This window comes from Tenrec ecaudatus, chromosome 3 (genome assembly GCF_050624435.1).
Source record: "Tenrec ecaudatus isolate mTenEca1 chromosome 3, mTenEca1.hap1, whole genome shotgun sequence".
NCBI lineage: Eukaryota > Metazoa > Chordata > Mammalia > Afrosoricida > Tenrecidae > Tenrec > Tenrec ecaudatus.
In genome coordinates this window covers 154588004-154603992 of record NC_134532.1, presented here as the reverse complement: position 1 = coordinate 154603992, position 15989 = coordinate 154588004, and the positions used below count along the sequence as shown (strand labels likewise).

General features: G+C 41.7%; 1 protein-coding gene across 2 annotated transcripts in view; it reads right to left on the bottom strand.

Moving 5' to 3' along the window:
• SULT1E1 (sulfotransferase family 1E member 1) overlaps positions 1-15601 on the bottom strand; it is a 75897-nt gene extending 60296 nt beyond the window's left edge. The window contains exon 1 of one of the 2 annotated variants that reach the window (XM_075544241.1): positions 15429-15601. The gene's annotated coding sequence lies outside the window, so the exon portion shown is untranslated. Of the gene's footprint in view, positions 1-12480; positions 12558-15428 lie in introns of those variants that run through there. The other variant, XM_075544242.1, reaches the window with a different exon arrangement.
• Between the last annotated feature and the right edge of the window lie 388 nt (positions 15602-15989).

Sequence of the window (15989 nt, the reverse complement as noted above, 5' to 3'; positions counted from 1 at the left end):
TATTTCCCTCCAATCCTTCTTCATGTCTTTAACAGGATTCCCATGATGAATTGAACCTGTTGTATCAGTAATTGAGGTGGAGAGTGAGGCCTTTATTATCAGTTACTGAGTGAACATCATTAAGTACTCTTCCTGCCCCACTCTTCACTTCCTCTGTACTTCATTTTCCCAATGCAAAAACATAACATGCAATCTCTTTAACATTCCCCAAAGGCTTGCATTTCAATTACAAAAACCACCAGACAAAACACTCATAAGCATTGTACAGAAAAAAATGCAAACTAATAGCATCACAATAATACATGAAGTGAAAGGTAAACCAACTTTCTATTTTTTGGCATTCCTGATTGGTGTACATAATTTAGCTGCTAACTGAAAGATTCATGGTTTAAGTCTATCCAAAGTTGCTTCAGAAGTAAGCCCTGGCAACTTACTGCCTAAAATCCATCACATGGATTGGGGTTTCCATGATTCGAATAGATGGGGATTCTCCATGATTCAAAATTTACCCAGTAACAACTGGTGGCTTGATTTCTTAGAAACAGGTCATTTCCTTATTAACTTTTATCCTTTGATGGTCCATAGATGTGCTTTTAAAATATAATCAATAGAGTTTGGAAGAAGGTACACAAATAAGTAAGTATAGTCCTTCATAACTGGAATATTTTAGCATTTTATTTAAATTTCACTTTATGAAAATAGTTTGAACCAAAATGATGCCAAAATAAGTCACTGATAATATAAATATAAGCTCCTTGAGGGAAAAACGTGATATTTTAATGCTTTGAAGTATTTGAATATCCATATCTAAATGTAAAGAAATTGCATAATTTACTGTTGAGGATTTTGTGCCATACAGTCAACCTGTGAAAGTTCTGTCTTTGGACTATGCTTGCAATATGGACAGGTACACAAGGCTGCCCTCTAGTGTTGTGTATAAGCATGTGCAGCTGGATGTATCAGGTGACATTCTTTTTATTGCATTTCTGATTAGGGGTATAATAAAAATCAAAGATGATCAGAAAAAGCAAACATAGTGTTATTATTATTTTTCAATGTTATATTCAATGTTTTCGGTGACAGGGATTTAACGACTCATTTTTTGGTTGTAATGAAATGTTTTATTATTAAGAACTAATTTAAAACAATATTTTATAAAGCCTAAATGTCTCGCCCGTGTTAGTCAACATATACCCCTACTACAAAAGGTATGCCTCGCTTTTAAGGAGCTCCTAGAAACAGCACTGCTAGCATTTGACAGCAATGGTAAACTGCAGAGAAGTCGTTTAGTACTTCAGAGAAGTGGAGAGTGGGCAGCGACTGGCTGAGAGTGAGTTGAGTGGAGATGCTATAGCGACTACGCTGGAGTGTCTGATGAACACTGGAAGGCCACAGCATCGGCGTGGAGGGTGACTCCCTAGAAGTGGTGATATGCAGACAAAACCCAGCGTTGCTTACTCAACGTGAAGAGGACTTGAAGCACTTACTGATGAAGGTCAGACTACAACCTTCAGTATGGATTACAACTCAACATAGTGAAAACACAGACACTCCTAACTGAACCAATAAGCAACATCGTGACAAACAAAGCAAAGGGGAAAGTGGACAAGGATTTCATTTTACTTGAATCTACAGTAAATTCTCAGAGAAGCACCAGAAAGCAAGCAATATATTGCAGTTGGCAAAACTACAAAAGATCTACCTCTTAAACATGTCAAAAGATAGGTGGCATTTTGAGGACTAAGCATATCTGATCTGAGCGATTGGATTTCCAGTGACCTCATAAGCATTAGAAATTGCACAATGAATCAGGAAGAGCAAAGAAAAATGGATGCTTTTGCATTGCATTATTGTGTTGGTAAAGGCTATTCAAAATTCCGCGGACTGCCAGAATGAGGAACAAACAAATCTGTCTTAGAAGCACAGTCAGGGTGAGTGCTCCTTAGAGGGAGCAGCAGGAGACACTCTAAAGTGTATTTCAGACACGTTACGTGAAGTGATGGTTCAAGTTGTCAAGAATTTTGTCTTGCTTGGATCCACAATGAATGCTCCTAGAAGCTGCAGTTAAGAGATCAAACAACCTGCTACCCAAGACCTCTTTAGAGCATTGAAGAGTAAAAATGTTACTTTGAGAACGTAGGTGCACCTGATCCAAGCCGCGGCATTCTCCCGTGCATCACATGCGTGTGAAAGTTGAAAACTGAATACGGAAGACCATCGTAGCATGGATGCACTTGAATTGCAGTGCCGAGGAAGAATATTGAAAGTACCATGGACTGACAACTAAAAGGACAAACCGATCTGTCTTGGATGATGTAAGGCCAGAGTGCTCCTCAGACGCAAGGATGGCGAGACTTCATCAAATGCACTTTGGACATATTGTCATAAGAGATCAGTGCTTGGCAAAGGACATCCTATTTGCTAAATGGGAAGCAGAGTGAGAGAGAAAGACTCTCAATGGGATGGATTGACTCAGAGGCTGCATCGGTGGGCTGAAGCACAGGAACAACTGTGTGCAGGACACAGCACCACACAGTGTTTCGTTCTTTTGTGCACAGATGGGGTCTCTGGCTCAGAGCCAACTCGAAGGCACCTAACAACGACATGAGGAATGACCAGTTCCTGAAGGACATCATGTTTGGTAAAGTAGAGTAACACCCTCAGTAGATGCAACAATGGACTCAAAGCGACAGATTGTTCGATGGGTGAATTGTGAGACTGTCATAGAATGGGGCAGTGTTTGGTTGAACGCAGGGTCTCCATGAGTCATAAGTGAAGCCATGGCATATTACAATGGCAGCACCAGCAACAACAACAGCGTTCGCTGAGCCAAGGAACCAGGCAAATAGGTTAACAAACAAACTTTGGTGATTCAAAAATGACTAAGAATTTTCCAAGAGGCCTGTGTTGAGTAACAGTCCTTTAAAATATCACGCAATCTGGACTTCCTAAGTCCCTTCAAACAGAGGTTGGAATGACCTAGGCCAAATTGTTGCCTTTGGGTAATCTTTAAAGCTTGAACATTAACTGAAACTGCTCTGTAAGTCAAACAATAGTCTAAGTTTAATTAGTAAATAGAGTTTTCCTTGTGCTTTCATAAATAAAAATCTTTGTTTCAATTTTGACAATAGCAATTCCAAAAAGTCCGAATGAAAGGTATGTTTTAAGGTCCATCTGTAAGCACCTGAATTTTACTTCAAGAAAATGCTGAATGGAGTCCCACATGGCCCCAATATATTTTGAAAACAATTTCAGCCCTGTCTCCATGACAATGCATTGTTACCAGTGATCAACAGAAATATGAAATAGTAAACAGAAGCAGGATAGTATGCAGAGAAGCCCTTATCATAGCAATATTTTTCAGTATCTCCTCAGAAATGTCCTCATGGGCAAATCATATATTAAGTATCTTTAATCAATTTATGTTGTTGTAAGTTGCTACTGAGTAAGATCCGACCCATAGCAACTGTCGGTACACCAGGATGAAACACGGCCTGGTCCTGTTTAATCCTCACCGTGGTTTCTGTGCCTGAGTCCATTGATGCAGCCACTGTGTCAACACTGTCCTGACAGTATGTTCAAAGTATGGACAATGAAGTCTTGCCTTCCTTGCCTCTAAGGAGCCCTCTGGCCTTACTTCTTCTAACATAGATCTGCTTGTCCTTTTAGCAGTCCAGGGAACTTCTAATATTCTTCTCCAGCACCATAAGTCAAATGCATCTATTCTTCTATGGTCTTCCGTATTCAATGTCCATCTGTCACATGCACATGATGTAATGGAGAATGCCATGACTTGGGCCAGGCATATCTTAGTCCTCAAAGTGACATCCTTGCTCTTCAGTCCTTTAAAGAGGTCTTGTGTAGTGCAATACAGTGCTTGATCTCTTGACTGCTCTGCTTCCATACACATTCATTGTGGATCCAAGTGAGAAAAAAATCAGCTTCAACCTCAACTTACCTACGAGCGATTGATGATCTGCTCCATATTTGACAACCGATTTGGTTTTAGCTGATGATATTAAGCTCTTCCATCACATCTTACCACAGATAGTAAATGTTATTTTTGTGCATTCTATTTGGGGAAGTTCTCGGGTATACTTTCCTTTTGTGTTGTCAAAAAAAGGTATTTGTTATGAGCAATTGAATGGTTTTGCAAAATTCTATTATGAAATCCTCAGCTTAATTTCTATCACGAAGCCCATATTTTCTAATTGGTTTTCCTTTCTCTTTTTTTCCCAACTTTTGCATTCCAATCATCAATGCACCTTGTTTGTGTATTTGATCAATTTCTAACTAAAATTGTTGGTAAAATTCTTTCACTTTTTTATCACTAACTTTTGTCGTTGGTGCATAAAGTTGAGTGAGAGTTGAATTGATTGGATTTTCTAGAGAGGAGATAGATATAATCTGATCACAGACAGCATTGTACTTCATGATGGGTTTCGCAAGATCCTTTCAGACAACGAATATCAGGCCATTCCTTTTGAGTGTGTTATATTCCCAGCATAGTAAATCATGTGATTTTCTGGATTCAAAATGGCCAATACCAGTCTATACCTAGGTTTTCCATCTTCATGGTTCCGTTTCATTGTGGACCATTTTCAGTGTCCTGAATTCATACGTTGCACATTCCAAGTTCCAATCATAGGAAGATTTTGCAGCGGTTTCTCTTGGCCTTGAATCATGGCTCATCAACAAAGGAAGATCCCAAGGCTCCACTTCTGTCGGCGTTACTGGACTCACATCTCCCTGGTCAACTGTCGTCCAGGAAGACAGCTCCTCTTCATTTTGAGTTCCTTTGGACCTGTGGGGTCCATCGGCTGGCTGCATCTCCAACAAAGTTCTGCTTCCTTTGTTTAGGCTTTCCATATCCAAAAAAGCTTCCAAGCTGTGCATCAGGTTTGTAGGGGCTTCTTCGTCCATAGCGGGGAGCCCAGTCCTTCTTCGTAGTCTGTCCTTCCTCTGGAAGCTCCACCTGAACCTGCTCACTTCGGGTGATTTTGCTGGCACTTAAAATACCAGTGATCTGTCTTCCAGCATCCCAGCAACACACCAACCACCCCGGTGCGACAAGCTGATAGACAAATGGTGGGGAATCCACCTATATTATGATGATTCTTTCATTTATAGAATGGGCTTAATATTAATTTTATTTGTTAATTTTAATAACAACTATAAATTGTACATTCGGCGAGGGTTTACATTTCAGGTCATCACTCTTATATTCGACACTTTAAACTCCAAATGAAATCCTTGCAATCATTTACCATTCACCTACTCCTTGATTTCTAGTCTTCCTCCTACTGACTATTCGCCTCCACGTCACCCACGTAAAATCTTCCAACAGACTAGTCCACTGCTTTAGCTTCCTCCCTTGCTCTCCCACCCCTGGCAATCTCCACAGTCTGTTCTCTTTATAATGAATGCCTTTATCTTATCTACCCCTCCATCCCCCCGTAACTGTGATCGCATATAATATTTGTCCTTTTGTGAATGACTCGTTTTACTCAGCAGAATGTTCTCCAGGTCCATGAATGCGATGCAGTGTTTTGTGGTCTCATCAGTGTTTTTTAGAGAGGCCGAGCATTCCATCATGTGCAAGCACCGGAATTCCTTTATCCATTCTTCTACTGGTGGGCATTTGGGTAATTTCCAACTTCTTGCTATCACAAACAGATCTATCATGAACTTAGGCACGCATCTTCTGTCTGTGTTATAACTCTCCTTCTGAAGGATTTTGGCCAGAAAAGGTATTGGTGGATGGTATGGGAGTTCTATTCTTGGTTGTTCGAGGTAGCTCTCTATCACTTTCCACCGTGGTTGTATATATTCACAGCCTCACTACCAGTGGATGAGGCCTCTTGTCTTTCTCTAGCCTCTCTGGCATGTGTTTTCTGTTTTTGGTTCTTGGATGCCATTGTCACTGCGTGGTGCTGTCATCATTGTTTTGCTTTGCTTTGCAGAACTATGAAGATGATTAAGGAGAAAATAGGGCCAGACGCAAAGGTCCTCTTGCAGGGTATAAACACACTACCAAATATAATGAACAAAACATGTGTGGGACATGACTCACTCGAGGCCAACTGAAAAGACACTGAAGTGCACCAAAACATTTCATCAAAAGAGTAGAAAAAGAACCCACGGACTGGGAAAATATTTTCAGCAAGGACAAGACAGACAAGAGACAAATCTCTAAAAGCTATACAAGACAGCAACACCTCCATAAGAAAACAGTGTTAGGGTAACCGAGTGGGCTAAGGTGCTAGGCTCAAGTCCTGCTTCCTCAATAAGAAAATGATGGATAACCCAATTAAAAATGGGGAAAGGACACAGACAGTCGACCAAAGATGACATTCAAATGTCCAACAAACTGAAGAAACATCACTTTCATTCTAATCATTTTCATGTGAGGAGCCTAAAGGCTGTCAGTGGAGGACCACTTGCAAGTCTGAAGAAACTTGCCTTATTTCCTCTTCTGAGGAACTGACTGACATTCCAAAGTGTAAGATGTCAGGGAGTCTCTCCTTTGCCTCCCAGAATAACCTAATTACATTAGGAAGCTACAAGCTCTCAAGTTTGTTTTTGAGATGCCTTTCCGTAAGCAGAGAAACAAAAACAAAACCCAATAATGCCTTCCATGACGAAAAAACAGAAAAGCCCGTCTCTCTGGCTATCACTCTATTACTAGAGAATGAGATGGAAGGAGGACAAAGATACAATGTAAGAATGCTGCTGTATCATTGGACATCCCCTTACAGAAGGGTCCTGACGGGCAGGTCAGGGTGCAGTGTAGCACTGATGAAACATACAGGTTTCCTCTGGTTCTTTAATGCTTCCCCCACCCACACTATCATGACCTTACAAATTACAAAGGTAATTCTACCTGACAAATCTGGCTAGGTCAGAGCATGTACCTGGGTACAGGTAAGAGCTGGAAACACAGGGAATATAGGACAGATAAACTTCTCGGGACCAATATTGAGAGTAGCCATACTGGAAGGTAAGGGGAAGGTGGGAGAGGAAAGGGGGAACCAATCACAATGACCTATTTATTACCCTCTACAGGGGGATGGACAACAGACAAGGGGGTGGGGAGAGACATCGGACAGTGCAAGACATGAAAAAATAATAACAATTTGTAAATTATCAAGGGTTAATGAGAGAAGAATGAAGGGGAAGGGAGGGGCAAAAATAAGGGAGCTGATACCAAGGGCTCAAAGAAAATGCTTAGAAAACGACGATGGTAACACATGTACAAATGTGCTCGAGACAATGGATGTGTGTGTGGATTGTGATGAGTTGTATGAGCCCCCCAATAAAATGATTTTTTTAAATGCAGCTGTAATGCTGACTTTTCTCTTTACTCTAGAAATCTTGTGTTCTTTTTCAGACAATATGAATAGCGAGCGATAATAAGCCCTTATCATTCAATTTACTGACATGGAAATGAAGGTAAAAGCCATCAAATGGTAGTGTACCAAAATTGTTTTCAAAGATAAAGTGAGATATTTATGAGAAAAATTAACTTTATAGGAGTGTAAAGATGTATGAATGCAAAGCAGCATAAATGAACTAGTCTCAAGTTAAGAACTAATGTCCTGGCAATAAGCAGGGCCCAGAGGGACTGCGTTCCTAGTAGTCACTCCTCGTTCACTGTTGACCAAACCCAGCTTTAGAACTGAAGCCTGAAGCTTCTCTTTCTTGAACCCAACTTCCATTAAAAAACAAAAGCAACACTATACATTAAATTTCTTTATTCAGTTCATTCTGCTGCCAAAACTGTCTTACAGGCGTGTCATTGTCAAACTATTTCCGGTATGACTTTCATTAAGGAACTTAATTCTTTGCCTCAGTAAAGGAGAGTAATTGACACTCTAGAGTTACAATCTCATGGTTTCCCAGTTAACTGGGAATGTAGTAATCACCTCGCTTTCTCTGTGCCTCGTTGTTACCTTGGAAAGTAACCACCGTGAGCCCTCAGCTGGATATGGAAAAACAGATTGTGTATTTTTACTTATTGTAGACAATCAGTTAGTGATTAAATGGTGCACAGTCTGAGCCTTTTCAAATGAGTTTTTATTATTGACAAGTGTGATAAAATTCTGAAAAATATACTTATGGCATGGCAAATAGATAATTTTTACCTGCTGAAATTGATGATGAATCGGTTCAGTTCTTACGAATTCTATGTATCTAGTTTCTTATATCAACAGGTTTTATGTCCTTTTTAGACTAGTTGATTTATGAACATTAAGGACTACAAGAATTCCAAAGATGACAAGATATTAAGGCAAGCCATAAAGTATTGCTACTAAGGTTCCAATTCGTACATACATGCGTTACAAATAAAATGTGCATGTCTAGTGGGTGGTCACTAGGAAATTCTTCCAGGAATGCACTTATCTTAGTATTTTGCTATCAACAGGATGGCAGTGAGTTGTCTTTTTTTTAGATTAGTTGGTAGCAATACTTTTTCACTTGCAGTATACCTTCACATTGTATTCTAATATTGATGGCAGAGATTGATGACTTTTTTTTAACTAGTTAATTTTATGACTTAAATGAACCATTCTGGATGCAGGAAGAACCAGAGGAAAGTTTTTCAAGGCCCCTGTGTGGTGAGGCAGCAGAGGAGCAGTGCGGTGTCTGAAAAGAGCCGTCAGAGACTGTCCAGAACCACAGAGAGAGAGGAAGCTGAGCATCTTTGGTTAGGAGATTGGCTTGAAGGGTAGGATGCTCTTGGACATTTGCCAGCATTAAAGGACCTTGTACACTCACTGGGCAGGCAGAAGCCCAGAGACACGGCGGAGAGGCTGAGGAGCACAAAGAGGTGCCTGCCCGATGGCTGAGAACAGGGGCCACAGGCAAGACATCAGTCATATTTTTAACATTCTTTAACAGGGTTGCTTCCTCCTAAACCTCATAATCATGTATATGGGGGGCTACCCCCTGAAAAACACTGGATATATTTTTCAAAGCTATATATATATTAGTTTTTACAAAACAACCTTATCACCTTCAAAGTACTCGCATTACCCTTAATGCATTTGTCAAATCTGCGGTTCCATTCTTGGAAACAGTTTTAAACTCATCTAATTGGATGGCTGACAGCACCGTCCTCATTTCACTCTTCACCTCTTCGACGTCGTCAACTCGCCCTTCTTTCATGTCCCTCTTCATTTGTGGAAACACTTGGAAGTCGCGTGGAGTGAGGTCAGGTGAGTAAGGTGTGCGGGACAAGAGAAGCATTCTTTTTTGTGTGCCCCAAACTGGCACACTGAGATGGCTGAGTGAGCAGGTGCACTATTGGCGTAGCAAAACCAGACCTCTGCCACAAACCAGCCCTTCGTGGTCGCACATTGTCACACAGTCTTTTCAGAACCTCTAAATAGAAAGCTTGATGAACAGTCTGACCTGGTGGGACAAACTCCAAATGCACTATGCCCCTCACATCAAAAAAACAAATGAGTATCGTCCTGATCTTTAATTTCACATAAAAAGCTATTTTGGGGCTAGGTGATGATAGCATCTCCCACTGGCTTGATTGATGCTTGGTTTCAGGTAAGAAAGACTAGCAGCATGTCTCATCACCAGTAATGACCTTGGGAACAAAGTCTGGGTCACTTCAGACCTGTTCGTTCAAAGCACTGCATGTTTCCACTCAGTGCTCTTTGTCCTGGACAGCCAATCTGAGGCACAAATTTAGCAGCGACCTTTCTCATTCCCAAATGTTCTGTTAAAATTCACTGAACCGAGCTCCAAGACAGTCCAAATAACTTCCCCGTCTCTTCAATGGTCCATTGTCAGTCTTCCAGCACAGGTGCATGAAGTTTGACGACATTGTTGTCTGTTCAGGAAGTTGACAGATGTCCAGAACCAGGTTTGTCATCAATCGATACTTCGCCTTTTTTGAAACTGCTTTGCTACTTGAGTTTTCCCATAGTGCTGTCCTTGTAAGCTGTGTTCAGCATAACCACAGTTTCATCTCAGCTCGAGGCCCTGGGATATTCCTATAGATTTCATCTGGTGGCGGGCATATGTACAGTCCAATGCAGATTCCATTGCACAATTCTGTCATGGGATCGCCAGCTTAATTTCTATCACCAATGCCATGCTTTCCAACTACTTTGTTTCTGAGTGTTGTATTCCAATCACCAATAATTATCGAAGCAACATAAACACATATTTGATTCATCTCATTTGAAGAACAAATGGTAGATTGTCAGTTAATCTGTTTTTGTCTTAACTGGTTGGTAACATTTTTTGAATAATAGTTGTATTACTTGTCTTCGTTTAGGTGTGCAGATATTATCCTATCACAAACAGTATTCACTTCTGGGTAGATATTCATATATTATTTTTGATGAATACAATGCCATTCTTGAAATTTTCATTTCAGGCATAGTAAATAATTTGATTATCAGTTTCAAAATGGCTATAATAACCATGCATTTCAGTTCACTATTATATAGATCCTTCTGCATTCTTTCAGTTTTGATAATTTTGAATTTTCCTAGATTCATACTTCTTGCATTCCATGATTTATTACTGAATGTTTAAAGCTTTTTCATATTTTAAAGATTTGTTGCATTAACATCATTGATGATCTCGCTACTTGGAGGATAAGCTCTTCCCCCATCATCTTTTGAGTGTCTTCTGCTTCGAGGGCAGCAAAAGAGGAAACCTCCTTAAGGAGGTGGATTGGCGCTGTGGCTGCAATGACAGGCTCAAGCGTAAGAACGATCGTGAGGGTGGCACAGGGCGGGGCAGTGTTTTGTGCTGTTGTCCAGAAGGTCCCTGAGGGTTGGAACCGACTCTACAGCACCAGCACCAACAACATCTACCTTCAGTAGCTTACATGCAAAGGATCAAACCATGTTCAGCTGCTATTCGTAAAGTTTCCAGTGATTCATCCCTCAGAGATAGGCTTCCTCTTCTTCCTAGATTGTTTTAGTTTGGAAGTTGGACCGAAACCTGTCCACTAGGGGCTTCCCACTCCTCTCTGAAATGCTTCAGTGTTACAGCAACACCCAAGCCACTGCACTATGACACCCTGATAGATCAGCACTTGCTAATTCCAGCAGGAGGTAAGAACATCTACGAAGTTTAGAATGACATAGGCAGTCACGAAGAATCATTGACAGTTCAGGGCGCACGGTGGTGCAACGATCCAAGTGACTAGCAGGCAGCGAGGGCAGGACCCCGTCCACTGCTCAGTAGGAGGAAATCTCTGGAAATCTAAGCTTCTGAAGATTACAGCCCAGGGCATTTTCAATACGGAGGGCTTTTATACTTTATACAGTTTGCTATTTATAACAGACAACACATAACAACAGAACGAACTCCAGACCCCAGGATTTGTCTTATTCCAAACACTGTGTATGGATGGGCTGTGAAACCTGAGTTTTAAGAATATGTAAGTCTTTGCTTCCAAACGAGAAGTTTCTGTCCATTCCAAATGAAAATATGCAAAATTGCTATAGGTATCTGGGAATGAATTACGATGGTCAAGCACAGTGAATATTAACTAAATGAAAGTATAATGTCATGTTTTCTCTCACTCTGTATTCACACACACACACACACACACACACACACACACACACACACACACACACACACACACACCACGGCACAATACGGTGGATTTGAGACAGCTCCTAAGACATTTAGCTTTGGAATGGTCAGTATGTTGAACTCACCAGCTGCTCAGCAGGGGAAACATATTGATAACTACTTCCTTAAAAGTTTCCAGTCAAATAAATTCTACAGGGGCAATGGCTCTGTTTTAATTGCGTTCTTTTCATGAAGGAAGTACCTTCTGTAGCCATTAGGTGGCGGCAAAATACAATATAATACGCATAGATAAGCAAATGCAAAGCCGAAGACAGAAAGTAAAAATATTCTATACTAATCTTTCTTTGAGTAGACTCTGTATCTGAAATGAAATAATGTTAAATAGCACTTTGAATTCACCAAGGGATAGCTTATCAATTGTTAAAAATTGAAATGAAAGCCTTCATCTGAATTCTAAAACTAAACACAAAATATTCATGGAAAAACTCCATTATCTTTTACTTTGATTTTCCACAAACTTTTTGAGGCCCTCTCATAGATCGATATATGTCTATCAGATGGCGATTTTAGCTTTTCTGATAAACAAAATATGTTAATATTGTTTTCTACACACTTCATCATCAATGGATTGTGAACTGTGCATCTAATTAATAGTCTTCAGAATCTACATATACATTTTCTGTCAATATTTATTTCTCTGAGTTTCTCTCAAGACTATGGGGTTGGGTTTTAAGACCTAATTCATGGCTAAGTATAGTTCATATATTACTCAAGTTGCTGGTGATCTGTCTTGTCTAGCCTTGCCCTTAGAGATAATCACCAGGGGCAGATAAAAATATGAAAGTTGTTGTAGGTGCGAAGCAGTCACAAGCTTAAACGCACCAGAAGCAATCGTGCTCTGACCTTGCAAGCATTGCTGTATCTGAGCCCCTGGTTGCAGCCGGTCAGTCAGCCCACCTTGTCGAGGCCCTTCCAGTGTTCTCTGCCCCTTTACTTATCAACTACGAGTCTTTTTCCTGGTACAGGTCTCCTCTGAAAAGACACACAGTGTTTATGAGACAGTCTTGCCTTTAAGAAGTAATCTGGCTGTACTTCTTCCAAGACAGATTTACTTTCAACATTCTTTGCTAGCAGTATAATTCAAATGCATCGGTTTTTCTTCAGTCATTATTCAATTCCATAAGCCTGTAACACGGTTGAAGGAACCCCTGCCAGCAGCGGTTACAAGATGGCTGCTAACCACAAGGTCAGCAGCTCGAGACCACAAGCGCTCCCCCAGAAGAAAGATCAGCCTTTCTATTCACTCCAAGAGTCTTAGAAATGCACAGGAGCAGTGTTTGACTTCATTCTCTTTCAGTAATTTCAGATTTAGATAAAGTGAGTCTGCTTAAAAATATAGAAAAGAAAGGGGAAAAAATTGGAGTCAGAAAAAGTTCTGAAACTTGCTTTTAAACAGTCGACCAAGCAAATAGTAGAAACCACGAAGCAAAAGTGATAACTAGAAAATTTCAAAAAGCATTTTGAGAAGTCAAAGTGAAGCATTAAAATGAAATGTACAAAAATCTGGAGTTAGAAAATGAACTCCAGAGTTAGAAACACACTCCCTTTATCATGATCTGAAATTACCGAAGAAAATCTTCAAGCATTGACTTAATATTGAAGGATTCCGTGGGCAGAATAAGGAAGTGTGAGCAATCAGCAAACGCTAGTAGAAGCATCTAGATGCCTGAACAGGACACCAGCCAAGGGTTCTTATGGGTTCCAGTCCGAGCGAGGCACGATGAAAGACAAAGAAGCCGGAAAAGGGGACAAGGGGACTCAACTCTGCTCGAGGGAGAAGAGCCCCGCGTTTATTCAGCAGTGGGTTTTGATACCTCCTGAGACAGGCAAGTCTGCTGTTACCCATCTGCCTCAGCAAATGACACGCTATGGACCTCGGTATCCCAAGCATTCCAAGGAAGTACGTCAAAGGGAGTACACAGCATACCAGAGGAGCGACTGTGCTGTAAGAGAAGCATACTTTACCTACGTGAAGAGTCAAGTGTCTGCAGGAGACAAGGTTATCTAAGCATTTATGGGAAATGGATGTGCTGCGGAGAAACGCCCTTCCTGGAATTTGGTGCTTTGAGGCATGCCCTCTTATCATCTCAGGTGTGGAAGCTGCCTCTTTGCTAGGGGTCGAGTGCCAAGCTCTGCAGTCCAGAGTGCTGAGAGCACAAATTTGATATTAGAGATTTTGATGTCACTATTTTTGATGCGCGATCCATAAACTTTTACATTGCCCTCCCGTCCCCCAAAATGCTGAGAATGGACCACCTACAGTTTCTGCTTGGTCCTCCGTGGCTCACGCTCTAAGCCAGCGGTTCTCAACATGTGGGTCGCGACCCTTTGGGGGGGTCGAACGACCCTTTCACTGGGGTTCCCCAATTCATAACAGTAGCAAAATGACAGTTATGCAGTAGCAACGAAAATAATGTTATGGTTGCTGGGGTCACCAGAACATGAACTGAATGAAAGGGTCACAGCATTCTGAAGGGTGAGAAGCCATCCGTACTCAGGGGGGTCTAATCCATGCTCCGTCAGGGCTGTAGCAGTAGGATTGGACAGCTGATGCAAGACTGTCCCCTGCACTACAGCCTTCTCCCTCTGTCTGTCTGCAGAGGACCTAACACCATTTTAACGAGGACCCAGAGCGCAGTCTCCACCAGAATATTCTCCCCTTCCCAGGGAGTCCTTTCCAAGGTGCTTAGTTTTTGTTTGTCCCAACAGTTTTATTGGAAAGTCATTTGCATATCAAATACTTCAGTCGTTCAATCATACCAAGGAGAATTGCACAATCACGCCCACATTCCTCTGAAAGCATCCCCCTCCCATGGTTAAATTGCATCTACGATGAGGTCTGTAATCACAGTCCATTCTGGCGCTCTCTCCTTGCTCGCCTCTTCCTTCTTTACTACCAAATCCGCCGTCCCCGCCTATCATCCTCCCCCACCCCAAACATTCAAAAAGTCAGAGAAGAAATTTCTGTCTTATAAACAGTAAGAGATACTTGCACTCAGAAGAAATTCAGGCTGTATCTGTAAGGTGGTTAACTCACCATATACCAAGATGGATCCAGCATAAACAAGATTGCAGTGGTCTCTGTCTGAGTCAGGCTGTTCCAGACTTACCTGTGGCGAGAGCGGGTCTGCCAGTGGTGCAGTCTGACTAGCTACTCTGCCGAGAGGTTTTGGGCTTCCACTCTCCACCTCTCCCAGACCTCCAAAAATTGGGTGTTCATAATTTTTGCTCTGAGGCTTTTCCCCTCACCAAATTCAGATTTTGCCATTGTCATCTTTGGATCACACTAGCTGCAAGCTGGTGTGCTTCTGTGTGAACTTAGTGGATTCCTCTCTCAGATGGCCGCTTGTTTGAATACAAGACCCCTGACACTGTTCCTATGGATAGGCGGGCTCCATCTGCTTTCTTTACCACTCTGTGTTGTAGCACCCTTATCTTCAGTGATCATTTCATGGAGGTGAGTATCGAGCAGGGCCATGATGGAAGAACGGGTTGTTCCTAAGCTGGAGCTAGGATTTAGTGCAAGCCTAAGCTTTTAGCAACCCTTTCCCAAGTCTGTAGACCTAAAGTCCCCTCCTTGGGGGAACCCTGGGCTGTACGGTTCCACTACTTAGAAAGGCCTTGTATCTTTCCTTAGCCACTACTACCCTGTGCTGTCTCAACAAACGGGTCAGCATAGTACAGTACGTTTTAGATCTACGTTCACTTTGCCCTATGACGCAGCTATAGTTCAGAAACCCCCCCAACTAAGATCTTTTTTCAAAATCACTCCCCAAATTCACATGACTTACTATGGGGTCAAACGGTCCTCTTTTGCACGGAGCTTTCCTTCCAGTCCTTGTTCAGTGGCCCCTTGTGGGGTGGAACCGCCTCCAGGAGGGACGCACAATTAGAGAAGACAACAAAAAGGGGACAAGGGGACTCAACTCCGTCCGAGGGAGAAGAAGGAGAGCCCTGAGTTTATTCAGCAGTGGGTTTTTATACCTCCTGAGACAGACAAGCCTCTCCTTACTTATCTGCCTCAGCAAATGATCTCAGTGTCCCAAGGATTCCAAGGGAGTACGTCAAAGGGAGTAAGAGCACCGCATTCCAGAGGAACAAATGTGCTTGAAGATAAGCTTACTTATCTACATATGTGGAGTCAACTTGATTTCAGCATTTGTGGGGAATCAATATGCTGTGGAGCAATGTCCTTCCTGGAATTTAGTGTTGAGGCACAATCCCCTTAGCTCAGGCTGTGGAAGCTGCCTCTGTGCTAGGGTGTAACTTGTTTCAGAACCAAACCAAACCCACTACCATCAAGTGAATTCTGACCCATAGTGACCCCACATAGGAATTCTGAGTCTATAAAT